The sequence below is a fragment of the Hyla sarda genome, chromosome 11, assembly GCF_029499605.1.
Source record: "Hyla sarda isolate aHylSar1 chromosome 11, aHylSar1.hap1, whole genome shotgun sequence".
Taxonomy (NCBI): domain Eukaryota; kingdom Metazoa; phylum Chordata; class Amphibia; order Anura; family Hylidae; genus Hyla; species Hyla sarda.
The window spans coordinates 61,863,311-61,875,531 of NC_079199.1; the positions used below are offsets into that span (position 1 = coordinate 61,863,311).

Sequence of the window (12,221 nt, forward strand, 5' to 3'; positions counted from 1 at the left end):
AGGGAGTAGGCAGAAGCAAGGTCGGACGTAGCAGAAGGTCGGGGCAGGCAGCAAGGATCGTAGTCAGGGGCAACGGCAGAAGGTCTGGAACACAGGCTAGGAACACACAAGGAACGCTTTCACTGGCACAATGGCAACAAGATCCGGCAAGGGAGTGAAGGGGAAGTGAGGTGATATAGGGAAGTGCACAGGTGATAACACTAATTGGAACCACTGCGCCAATCAGCGGCGCAGTGGCCCTTTAAATCGCAAAGACCCGGCGCGCGCGCGCCCTAGGGAGCGGGGCCGCGCGCGCCGGGACAGGACCGAGGGAGAGCGAGTCAGGTACGGGAGCCGGGGTGCGCATCGCGAGCGGGCGCTACCCGCATCGCGAATCGCACCCCGGCTGGCAGCGGAATCGCAGCGCCCCGGGTCAGAGGATCTGACCGGAGCGCTGCAGCGGGGAGAATGAAGCGAGCGCTCCGGGGAGGAGCGGGGACCCGGAGCGCTCGGCGTAACACATATGTTCTCCTTATGCTGCTGCCTCCTCCAGGCTGTCTCATTCTGCCACCATATGTTCTCCTCATACTGCTGCCAGCTCCAGGCTGTGTCTTTCTGCCACTATATGGTCTGCTCATGCTGCTGCCAACTCCAGGCGGTGCCCATCAGCCACTAAATGGTCTCCTCTTGCTTCTGCCAACTCCAGGCGGTGCCATTCTGCCACTATATGGTCTCCGCTTGCTGCCTCCCACTGCAGGCTGTGTCATTCAGCCACTATATGGTCTTCTCATCCTTCCGCCACCTCCAGGCTGTGTCATTGTACCGCCATGTGGTCTCCTCATGCTCCTGGGACATTAAATAAAACTTTTTAGGTTCATCTATTTTAAATCTTCAATTTAAATGTTCAAAAATATATTTAATCTTTTCAATTGTGAGTTCTATGGTCTTGTTAGGCTGGTGCCACCTCCAGGCTGGGTAATTAAGCCACTATATGGTGCCACCTCCACGGTGTCTCATTCAGGCACTATATGGTCTCCTTATGCTGCCGCCACCTACATTTTGTGACGTTCAGCCACTCTATCGTCTCCTCATACTGCCGCCAACTCCACACTGTGTCATTCAGGCACTATATGGTCTCCTCATACTGATGCCACCTCTAGGTTCTGTCATTGTGCCACAGTGATTCTAATAGCGACGCCTCTAATCTGCATGTCATACTGAATAACAGTATTATTTCACTAACCCAGCACACACCCTATGCATGTTACAGCAAGGCAAAGTGTAATACACCCCTATTAAGGCTCCCTGTATGCCAGAAATAGCCGTTTTTAATAGCGATTCGCTGCAAATAGATTTGAAATGAAAAATTTTGGGGGGGAAATTTAGCAAATCGGCCGAATCAAATTTTTTACAAAAATTCGCTCATCTCTAATGTCTATATTTATTTTGAGAAAGAATAATGATTTGCTTTGAATAAGAATTACTTTCCAGACCAAGTGACTAGTTGTTAAATAGATCTTGAACATCTTAAGGTACAGGTACGCCCAAGAACTCACATAAAAAAAGCTCCACTGCAGACCAGTAAGCAGCCAAAAGGGAGCATGACCAAAAGATGTGGTAGGTTGATCCAACCTCCCCCCTCAGCACTAGCTAGGAGTGTGATACCAGCCCATTAGCAACTTAAACTCAGTATCCTTATAAGACGTACACATAAAATCCTGCGATACCCTGTCCCCCATAATCCAGCATTGTGCTAGGGAAAGTTGGACATTCAGTACTTCCTCCCAAAAGCACATGTACCTGTGGGAAAGGGCACCACCATCCACAGAGGAATTCAGGATAGATTAAATGTATGAAAGAAGGCTTTTAGCTATCGACCCCTGATGGCATCATTTTTCAAATTTATTTGGAATAGACACAATCATTGAGACCAATTTTGAGACCATGTCGTGGCAGAGCTGTAAGTAATGTAAGTGTTCGGAGGAAGGAAGTTCGAATTTGGACATCAGCTGCTCAAAGGGAAGGAGGGAGCAGGAGAACATGTCCAACACATCCGAATAGCAGAAAAGCTTCCTGGAACCCCAATGTCTAACCATCTCCAGGGTGGTGCTAGCAGGAAAATCAGGACGGTAAAAGAAAGATTGCATAGGGGAAGAGGGTGAAGCTAGTTTAAATCTACTGGCACAGTATCCCCAGATATATTTAAAGAAGGCCATAGGGCCTAAAAGATGGCCTATATAACCAGCCAGGGGGGAGGAGCTGCATAGCAGGGAATTCGGATGGATCAGGGCTAAAACATTTTTTTTTCTGTCCACCTACTGCAAGCGTGATAAGAGGAAAAGGAGGAGATCTGTTGCAATACTTAGTCATATCTAGTACTACTACATATCTAGTAATACTTAGTCATATCTAGTACTGCCAGACCCCCCCCCCCCCGCCCCCATATAACTGCCCGCCGTCATCACAGACATAGGAAACTCAAATCTCTTGGCGTGAGAGGCCCCAAGAAACTCAAGGGGTATTTTTTTCCTTGAGGGGCACTAAAAGGTGTGTGTGTTTTTAAATTCCATGCAATGCATCAATATGAAAAATTTAAGAAAGGGAGCTTGGCTTTCTGGATGCATATTTACATAGCTCTGCTATAAAATGGTAAGAAGGTAAAAAAAAAAAAAAAAAAAACTGGAGCTCCTTTAAGTAAACGCCTGTTATGTCAGGAGCAGAGCATGTTTAAATGTGACGATAGAAAGTTTTTAGCCATAGGATAAATATGATGGGGACTTTGGGCAACCCAGTAAAGTGCCATTCAAGATCAGGACATGCAAAGAATACCATTTGCATTAATCATGCCTGATGAAGAGGGGTAAAGGCTTGTTATCCACTTTGCCGTGTTCATACTCAGCTAAACATACTGAAGTGTTACAATCATAAAATTCCAATTAAATTGGAGAAAGGCTTTTTTAAGTGTTAGACAGTAGGAACATTGGCAGAGCAGAGGCACGCTGGTAGATCAAGTTAATCCTTCTGGCATTGTTGGCACTTGCACTACCTAGAGGCATGGAGCCCATCTGGTTTTTATGGATAATATGCTGATTCACTAATCTTAGTCTAGTGGCAAGACTTTTTTTTAAATAATTTAAGGTCAACATTATGGGTTGGTAATTTTTATATTGACATGGTCCTTCCCAACTTTTTTAGTACTGTGATGGAATGCAAGCTGAGAGTGTGTCCTTTGGGGCTCTATGCCTTGATGTGTTAGTCTTATTTTCAAATATTCAAGGATGCCAGATATTTACCCTGAACCCAGTTACTCCATTGTCTTTTGTTTTTATATAACAGTTACGAAAGCTGTTATATTACACATTCTGCCACTTACACTTACAGACTGCGCTGCAGTGAGGAAAATTCCATCTGGATAAATTGCTTGTCTGTAGAAATGTCAGTCCTCTGAATGTTTTTTTTTCTTTTATTGAGGCCAACATGTAGCAACTAAATTGCCTGTCAAAAAGAACAGACAGCAAGCTGTGAGATAGCCAATCAATGCAACATTCCAGCAGCTTAACTCAGGCAACAGGGAAGAAAACCAGCAGGAACATAGCATAAATAAATACCGCAAGCTGATTAATTGGGTTCTCTATCTCTATATCATTCAAGAAACACAGAAAAAATCAAAGATTTTACTTCAGAGCAGCTGATGGAATAAGTTAACAATAAGCACTGCTATCTACTGTTTAATCAATTAAGATGTCAACTGGTATAACAAGAGGATGGTCTCATCATTTATTGCATCGGAATATATTACAATTTTAACATGCACATTATCTGTTGCTTCAGCTTATCAAAGCATATTTCCAATTATTAAAGCATTATGGACCCTATGGTGCACTAGGAGTAGTCTAACACATTTAGATTTTTGTTATCTAAGATATTCCTGTTTTACCATTGTTTGCCCACAAGACTGTTCCTGCCTAGAGCCATTCCTACATCTGTGTTTTGGTGACTTTACCTTATGTACTTATCTGAGTAGGCACAGGGTCTTGATAAAATAGGTGTAAGAGCAACATATGCTACATATACATGACTTACCACCATGGAGAAAGGGTAAATGAGGTAGAGAGCCACTAACAGGATATAATCCGTATAGACATGAAGACAGATGGGTAACTGGGTGACTAAAAACTCTAATAATTTATGATTCTTGTTGCAGATTCCTGCCCACATTTAAGGTAATGTGAAAAACAAACAAGAAGAAGTCCCTGAGGGTCTCAGGGTAATTGTGTATTGATCAACCTTTAAGGGGTTGCCCCCTCTCGGGGATAAGCCCTTACTAGATACCCTCCCCTAAAAATCAACTTTTATTGAATTTGTATAAAATCTCATAACCCCTTCACACGTTTTAAAATTATCAGCAATGCAGTACTGTGCTTCAGAGGGGGTATTATTTTGACCCCCTACTGTGTCCGGTATCACTGGAGCTATGGTACTTGATTATTGTATATGATTGGTGTGCTGTTGTGTCTGCATCACCTAACCATAAACTACCAGTCCTCTTATGATTCAACCTGCCGCTGGTTAAAACTCATTCAGAACCTCCCCGACGTTTCGCGGAAGAATCCGCTTTGTCAAGGGTTGCGAGGCTACTGAAGCTACTGTAGCCTCGCAACCCTTGACAAAGCGGATTCTTCCGCGAAACGTCGGGGAGGTTCTGAATGAGTTTTAACCAGCGGCAGGTTGAATCATAAGAGGACTGGTAGTTTATGGTTAGGTGATGCAGACACAACAGCACACCAATCATATACAATAATCAAGTACCATAGCTCCAGTGATACCGGACACAGTAGGGGGTCAAAATAATACCCCCTCTGAAGCACAGTACTGCATTGCTGATAATTTTAAAACGTGTGAAGGGGTTATGAGATTTTATACAAATTCAATAAAAGTTGATTTTTAGGGGAGGGTATCTAGTAAGGGCTTATCCCCGAGAGGGGGCAACCCCTTAAAGGTTGATCAATACACATTTAAGGTAGGCAGACTTGCTATGGAGCACAAACTCTCAAATATTTCAAGGGAAATATTCTGCAAACTAGGAGAACATGAATAATTCTAAGAACAAGAGATGTGTAACTACTTTGGTGAAGATGCAAGTTATAAGTAGGGAAAAGAGAAAAGGGTCTATATCAATGCTGCTATTCAGTTCTACAAAAAAACATCAGAAACGTCTCCAATGGGTATTATTGCAGATAGATTGCATGCAAGTCAGTGATGCATTTCATGGGTTTCTCCTTCTTCATCACATTGAATATGAGTTTCATGCTCATGCTGGAGAAGTGTCCAATTCTTCTTGGAGAACTGAGTGGCAGCACCAACATACTTTCCCTGTTTCTCATACTGTGATGGGCCATGTATTTTAAAATCTCCTGGGCAGCATAGTTTCAGCTCATCAGCCCACTCCTTGACCATTACCCTCATATGTGGGTGACAAATGTGTAAAGTGAGAGTCTAATAATGTAGAAAAACTCGGCACTCAGAGTTATGCGAATGGTGTAAGGTTTATTTCATAAGCAATCCAAATTTCAAAATAACGTTTCGGTCATAACATTGACCTTCATCAGATCTACAAATGATGAGACAAATATACATTAAATGTAGTGCATAACACAGAGGGTGATGCAAGAGAAAAAATAAAATGAATCAAAATTATCTGTGTCTTAAGATAAGGAAATACGTAATGAAAACAAATACTGTGACATAAAAATATACAATATGATCAGTAATAGATATATCAAATTATTCAGTATAGCTTAGGATAGAAGTGGCTAACTGTAACATCAAAAAAATGATAAAGGAATTTGAGTGAGGTATTAAATACCCATGGGCTAATATAGATACATTCCTATGTCAAATACAATCGGGTACAATCTATGTAGGACTAAATATGTTGGTCTGAAGCATCTAACCTATTACAATAATCACTACCGAAGACCTAGATTGTATATATTACAAAAGGGAGACAGTATTGCCAATGGTAGATAAGTGCACATACACAATATAGGTGATATATGATATTGTATGGTATATGACAATGGAACCTAAATGTGATATAATGGTAAGGGCGTGTCTACAATAGTTAGCCCAGTAACAGTGGAGAGAATTGGTGAAACAAGACAAACACATCACATCAAGGAGGCTACATCAATTCCATAGGTAGATCACATAGGTAAATAAAGATATGCAGTTGGTCTATGAGATAAATCAAAGTAAAATCGCCAACATGCTAATCGGGATAATAGCCAGGACTCACCAGGATCGCTGCGGAGTGTAAGGAAGGCATAAATCGGCCTAAAGCCATGGCATTGGTAAGGAGAGGTACAACTGTAGTCGTAGAAAGCTTCTAATGAGGCTACTAATTAAATACTAATACTAATGAAAACTACTAATTAATGTGTAGGGATGTGAGATGACACGCTAAGGCAAATAATGGGTAGAACATATATAAATGAAATGGAGAATATCACTACTGACATACTATGTAAAACATCAGGTGAACTACCATAATTACAAGAATATGGTCTAGGAAAGATGTAGTCAGAGTGGTGATCATGAACAATATTTAAGGTGAATGGCCAAAGAAGGAATATATAGTCTTACAATGTATGGTGTATATAAGGCGTGTCCACAGAAAGGAATACAGTATATCAAAATAGTAGATATGAAGTCAGTGAGAACAAAAAGGGATGACAAATATGTAGAAAAAGAAAAAAAGGAAAAAAGAAGAAAAACCCAAAATAAAATGAAATAGGGAGGGAAACAGGGGAAATAAGGGGGAGGGAATGAAAGGATAGGAAAAACAGAGGTAGGAGTATATACCAAGTTAAATCAAGTTAAAAGATCCAGTAATGAAAAACCGAATTATTCTCCGCAGCAGATCAGGGGGCCTGAAATGGAACTTAGAACATAAGTTAAAGGCATGACATCATGTAAACTGTGTAATCTCATATTCTCTATTAAGACCTCTAGGTTCAAGGGTTTGCAACGTATGAATCCAGTAAGCCTCCCTTCTCTTTAATAGCTTCCTTCTGTCTCCGCCTCTCCTGGGTCGAGGTACTTGCTCAAGTACCTGGAGCCGGAGTTCTGCAATGTTATGATTGGCTTGTTGGAAATGGTAGGGAATTGGAAGTAAGGTGTTATTTCTTCGGATGGTAGATTTATGTTGGGAAATTCTATCCCTAATGTGTTGGGTGGTTTCGCCAATATAACCTAGTCCACAGGGCATTTAATATCGTATACGACATAGGATGAGTCACATGTGAAAAAGTTTTTAATTAGATATGTCTTACCAGTGTGTGGATGATAAATTTTGTCGCCCTTAGTCACACTGTTACACTGGACACAGTGCAAACAGGGGAAGGTACCATTTTTAGGATTGGTCAGTGTAAGTTAGTAAGAACGTTTTGAGGATCCAATATCAGCCCTTATTAAACTATCCCTAACGTTTTTACGTCTTTTAAAGCAGGGGAGAAAAGGTTAATTGAACTCTCTTACATTTGGATAAGCTTCATGAAGTAAGGGCCAATGCTTTCTAATAACGCTGTGTACCTTGCATGCAAAGGGATGAAAGGTGTGAACGAAAGGAATCCTATTCTGATTAGATCCACGATTAGGGCGTCTTGATGGATTACGACATTCCTTAAGGACATGAGGGGGATATCCTCTCTTCCTAAACTTGTCAGACATTTAATCTAGACGCTGTTGTTGCATATTGCTGTCAGAGACAATACGTCTTACTCTGTTGAATTGTGAGATGGGTAGTGATTTTATGGTTGCTCTGGGGTGAAAACTGGAACATGTAGTCAGTTATTTCTGTCACAAAAGTGAGAGCCTAACCATATGGGGCCCTACCCAAACACTTGGTTGGACCTCTGTTGTACCAACAGCATTGCACAAGACACCATTCGCATGTTTTTTTTTCTCGTTTTTTTCCTTTTTAGGATGCTTGTTGGACTGTGAGAATTTTTCATTTACTTAGTTAATCAAACTATATGTTCCAGTAAAACCAAGTCAAATGAATGTGAATAGTTATAGCCATGAAAAAGGACCCATGTTAGAGGTTAAATATGTGTTGGGACCAATTTTGCTCCTGGAGCTTTTTTTTTTTTTTTTATTGACCTAAACAAAGAAGGTTTAACTGTGGATGTTTATGTGTGTTGAATATACTTACATTTTCTTAATATTTACAGTGACCCATTTGCTTATGTCCCAAAAGAAAGATTTTAGTAGTGAGGCAACAATTATAATGAAATACTATCCAGAACATGCCAGTGTTATTTATATTCAGTTAATTTATCAGCTACATTTAGACATTAATGACATTTTAATAAAACAATAAGTCTTTGGCACAATGTCACATCTTACTGTAACATTACACTGATGCAGTTCTGCTAATGTTATTACTGGCAAAAAAATATAGTGTTGTCTTGTGTACTTTCTGTAGGAAAACTGAAAATGCAGCAATGAAACTGGAGAAGATACCACAACAATTTTACATACACTATAGTAATTAAGAAAAGGGATGACAGTGCCATGTGTGATACCATAATAACAAGCTAATAAGGATTGGGAAAAGGAGAATATTTGGTCCTATCCCTTGAGCAGTGGCCGCTCATTTAAAATATGTATTCACTTAAATTTCAAGCCTTTTTATGGTTAATGAGTTGTTTGAGTTGTAAACAACATATCACTATGATCTAGTTGTTGCTGGACTGCAGTCATCAACATTATTCTGTGAAAAGGCTTGTTATATATTGGCAGTACCAACATTTAGTCCTATTTTTTACTTTGTTTTCATAATATTAAAGATGATAATTAAAGAGGTCGCTATGTGTGTTTGAGTTGTAAACAACATATCACTAGGCTAAGTTGTTGCTGGACTGCAGCCAGCGACGTATCAGAGATAATCCATACCTCATATCTGACACAGTGTGACTCCAATACATTATAAAGGGGCTAACAATATGCCATAAGAGTTATACAGTATCTCACATTAGTGAGTAATATTTACAATTTGGCAAATATTTTATTACGTATTTTTGTGTGACAATCTGACAACACTGAAGAAATGACACAGCCTATATAATAGTGTTTAATGTTATGTCCCCTCAGAATAACTCATCATACAGCCATTAATGTCTAGACTTTACAAAAAAAAAATAAAAAGAAATGAGTACAACCCTAAGTGGAAATGTCCAAATTAGGCCTAATACTGGTCACTGGAAGTTCAACCTCACCTCATGGTAAAGAACTCTCTCAGGATCTGAAAAAAATAATTGTTGATCTACATAAAGATGGCTATAAGAAGATTGCCAAGACCCTAAAACTGAGCTACAGCATGGTGGGCAGGACCATTCAATGGTTTCTGAGGACAGGTTCCACTGAGAACAGGACTTGTTGTGGTCAACCAAAGAAGTTAAAGGGGTTATCCAGCATAAGGTGATTTTAGTACGTACCTGGCAGACAGTAATGAACATGCTTAGGAAGGATCTGCACTTGTCTTGGGGCTAAATGAATAAGTTGTGAGATTACCATAACACTGTGGCTAGCTGTTTGTGAACTAGTATTTCCTGTTTGACTTTTCTTTTTTTGACTACAAATCCCACAATTCCATCTTCATCCCTCCCACACATCAGCCACCCCACCCATTGAAACATAAATGAGCTACATCCATTCAAATCAGTGTGGTTTTCAATCAGGGTGCCTCCAGTTGTTGCATTAGTTGCAGATTGATCCCTCCACCCATTGAAGCAGACAGGCTCACTGATTAGTGAGTCAGGTCTTGGCCACTTTGCAAGCTGGGAAAAATCTGAGACAACAGTCATTTTGTATGCTGGTAAAAATAAATGCTGAAGTGAAAATCACAGAAAAATTGTGAGAAAACCGTCACACACAGGTACAGACACTATATTATGAAATACACTTACTTCACAGCCCCTGTAGCATAGTCAAATAAAAAAAAAAAAATCCTGGAATACCAATTTAAGTGCACGTGTTCAACCTCATATCCAGAAGTTGTCTTTGACAATAGACTTATGAGTGCAGCATTGCTGCAGAGGTTAACCCCTTAAGGACTCAGCGTTTTTCAGTTTTTGCATTTTCGTTTTTCCTCCTTACCTTTTAAAAATCATAACTCTTTCACTTTTCCACCTAAAAAATTCCATATGATGGCTTATTTTTGCGCCACCAATTCTACTTTGTAATGGCATCAGTCATTTTCCCAAAAATCTACAGCGAAATGGGGAAAAAAATCATTGTGCAACAAAATTGAAGAAAAAATGAAATATTTTAACGTTTCTACGCAGTACATTTTTCAGAAAAAAATGACACATTCTTTTTATTTTGTAGGTCCATATGATTAAAATGATACCCTACTTATATAGGTTTGATTTTGTTGTACTTCTGGAAAAATCATAACTACATGCACAAAAATTAATAAGTTTAAAATTGTTATCTTCTGACCCCTATAACGTTTTATTTTTTCGCATACAGGGCAATATGAGGGCTCATCTTTTGCACCATGATTTGAAGTTTTTAGAGGTACCATTTTTGTATTGATCAGACTTTTTGATCGCTTTTTATCCATTTTTTCATAACATAGAAAGTGACATAAAATACGCTATTTTGGACTTTTGAATTTTTTTGCACATACGCCATTGACCGTGCGGTTTAATTAATGATATATTTCTATAATTTCTATACATTTCCGCATGCGGCAATACCACATATGTTTATTTTTAGTTACACAGTTATGTTTTTTGTTTTTTTTACACAATTATGATTCAAACTTTTATTAGGGAAGGGGTTACATGATCTTTATTAACTTTTTTTTTCACTTTATTATTTACAATGTTATAGCTCCCGTAGGGGGCTATAACACTGCACACACTGATCTTTTACATTGATCATTGTTATCCCATAGGCTAACATTGATTAATGATTCTCCCACTTCACTGCTCATGCCTGAATCTCAGGCACTGAGCAGTCATTCGGCGATCGGACACGCAGGAGGCTGGTAGGGGCCCTCCTTGTGTGTTCCAGCTATTGGGGACGCTGCAATTTTGCCATGGCGTTCCCGAACAGCCAACTGAGCTGGCAGGGACTGGTTTACTTTTACTTTAGACACAGCGATCAACTTTGAAGGGTTAACCGTGATCAGTGCTGTGCGCTATTAGCCATGGGTCTTGGCCGTTGTTAGAGGCCGGGCCCGACCTGCTATAATGCGTGTTATAGAAAGCGTGTTATAGGAGCGGACTCAGGGTGTACAGGTATGCCCTGAGTCCTTAAGTGGTTAAAAAGGTAGGGGGTCAGCATGTCAGTGCTAAGACTATACGCCACACATCAAATTCATCTGCATGGCTGTTATTCCAGAAGAAATCCTCTTTTAAAGGTGAAGCACCAGAAAGCCTACAAATAGTTTGCTAAAGACAAGCAGACTAAGGACATGGATTACAGGAATTATGTCCTGTGGTCCAATGAGATCAAGATAAACTTATTTGGTTCAGATGGTGTCAATCTTGTGTGTTTGCAACCAGGTGTGGAGTACAAAGACAAGAGTGTCTTACTTACAGTCAAGCACAGTGGTGGGAGTGTCATGGTCTAGGCCTGTATGAGTGCTGCTATCACTGGGGAACTACAGGTCATTGAGGGAACTATGAATACCAACATGCACTGTGACATACTGAAGCAAAGCATTATCCCCTCACTTTGGAGCCTGTGCCGCAGCTCCACACACCTCCAAGACGCAGTGCTGAAAACTAATGGTGGCCACAAAAATATTGACACTTTGGGCCCAATTTGGACACTTCCACTTAGGGGTGTACTTACATTTGTTGCCAAGGTTTAGACATAAATTGCTTTGTGTTGAATTATTTTGAGGGGACACAACATTAAACACTGTTTTACAGGCTGTGTCATATGTGGGATTTGTGTGTTTATATGAAGCTGGGTGAACATCCTTAAAGGTTGTGTCCTCACATACAATAGTATCACACACCAAAATTAGCTATAAAAAAAAAGACTGTGCACAGCCTTATTTTCAAATTTCACACTATGAATTGCATCTCAAAATTTTTTATGCATGCATTCTGCATAAGCCAGAATAAGCCACTTGTCACTTGCTGTTAGTGTTTTGCTTTGAAACAACTAATTTTGCTATCTATGTAACTATACTGACCCAGAGTAGGAGGGTACTATAT

The 12,221-nt window shown here is 40.0% G+C and overlaps 1 protein-coding gene across 9 annotated transcripts in view; it reads left to right on the forward strand.

Annotated features, from left to right (window-relative positions):
• The window catches only part of RYR3 (ryanodine receptor 3), a 991,818-nt gene that overhangs the window by 627,961 nt on the left and 351,636 nt on the right, over nucleotides 1-12,221 (forward strand). The gene's annotated exons all lie outside the window — the stretch shown is intronic.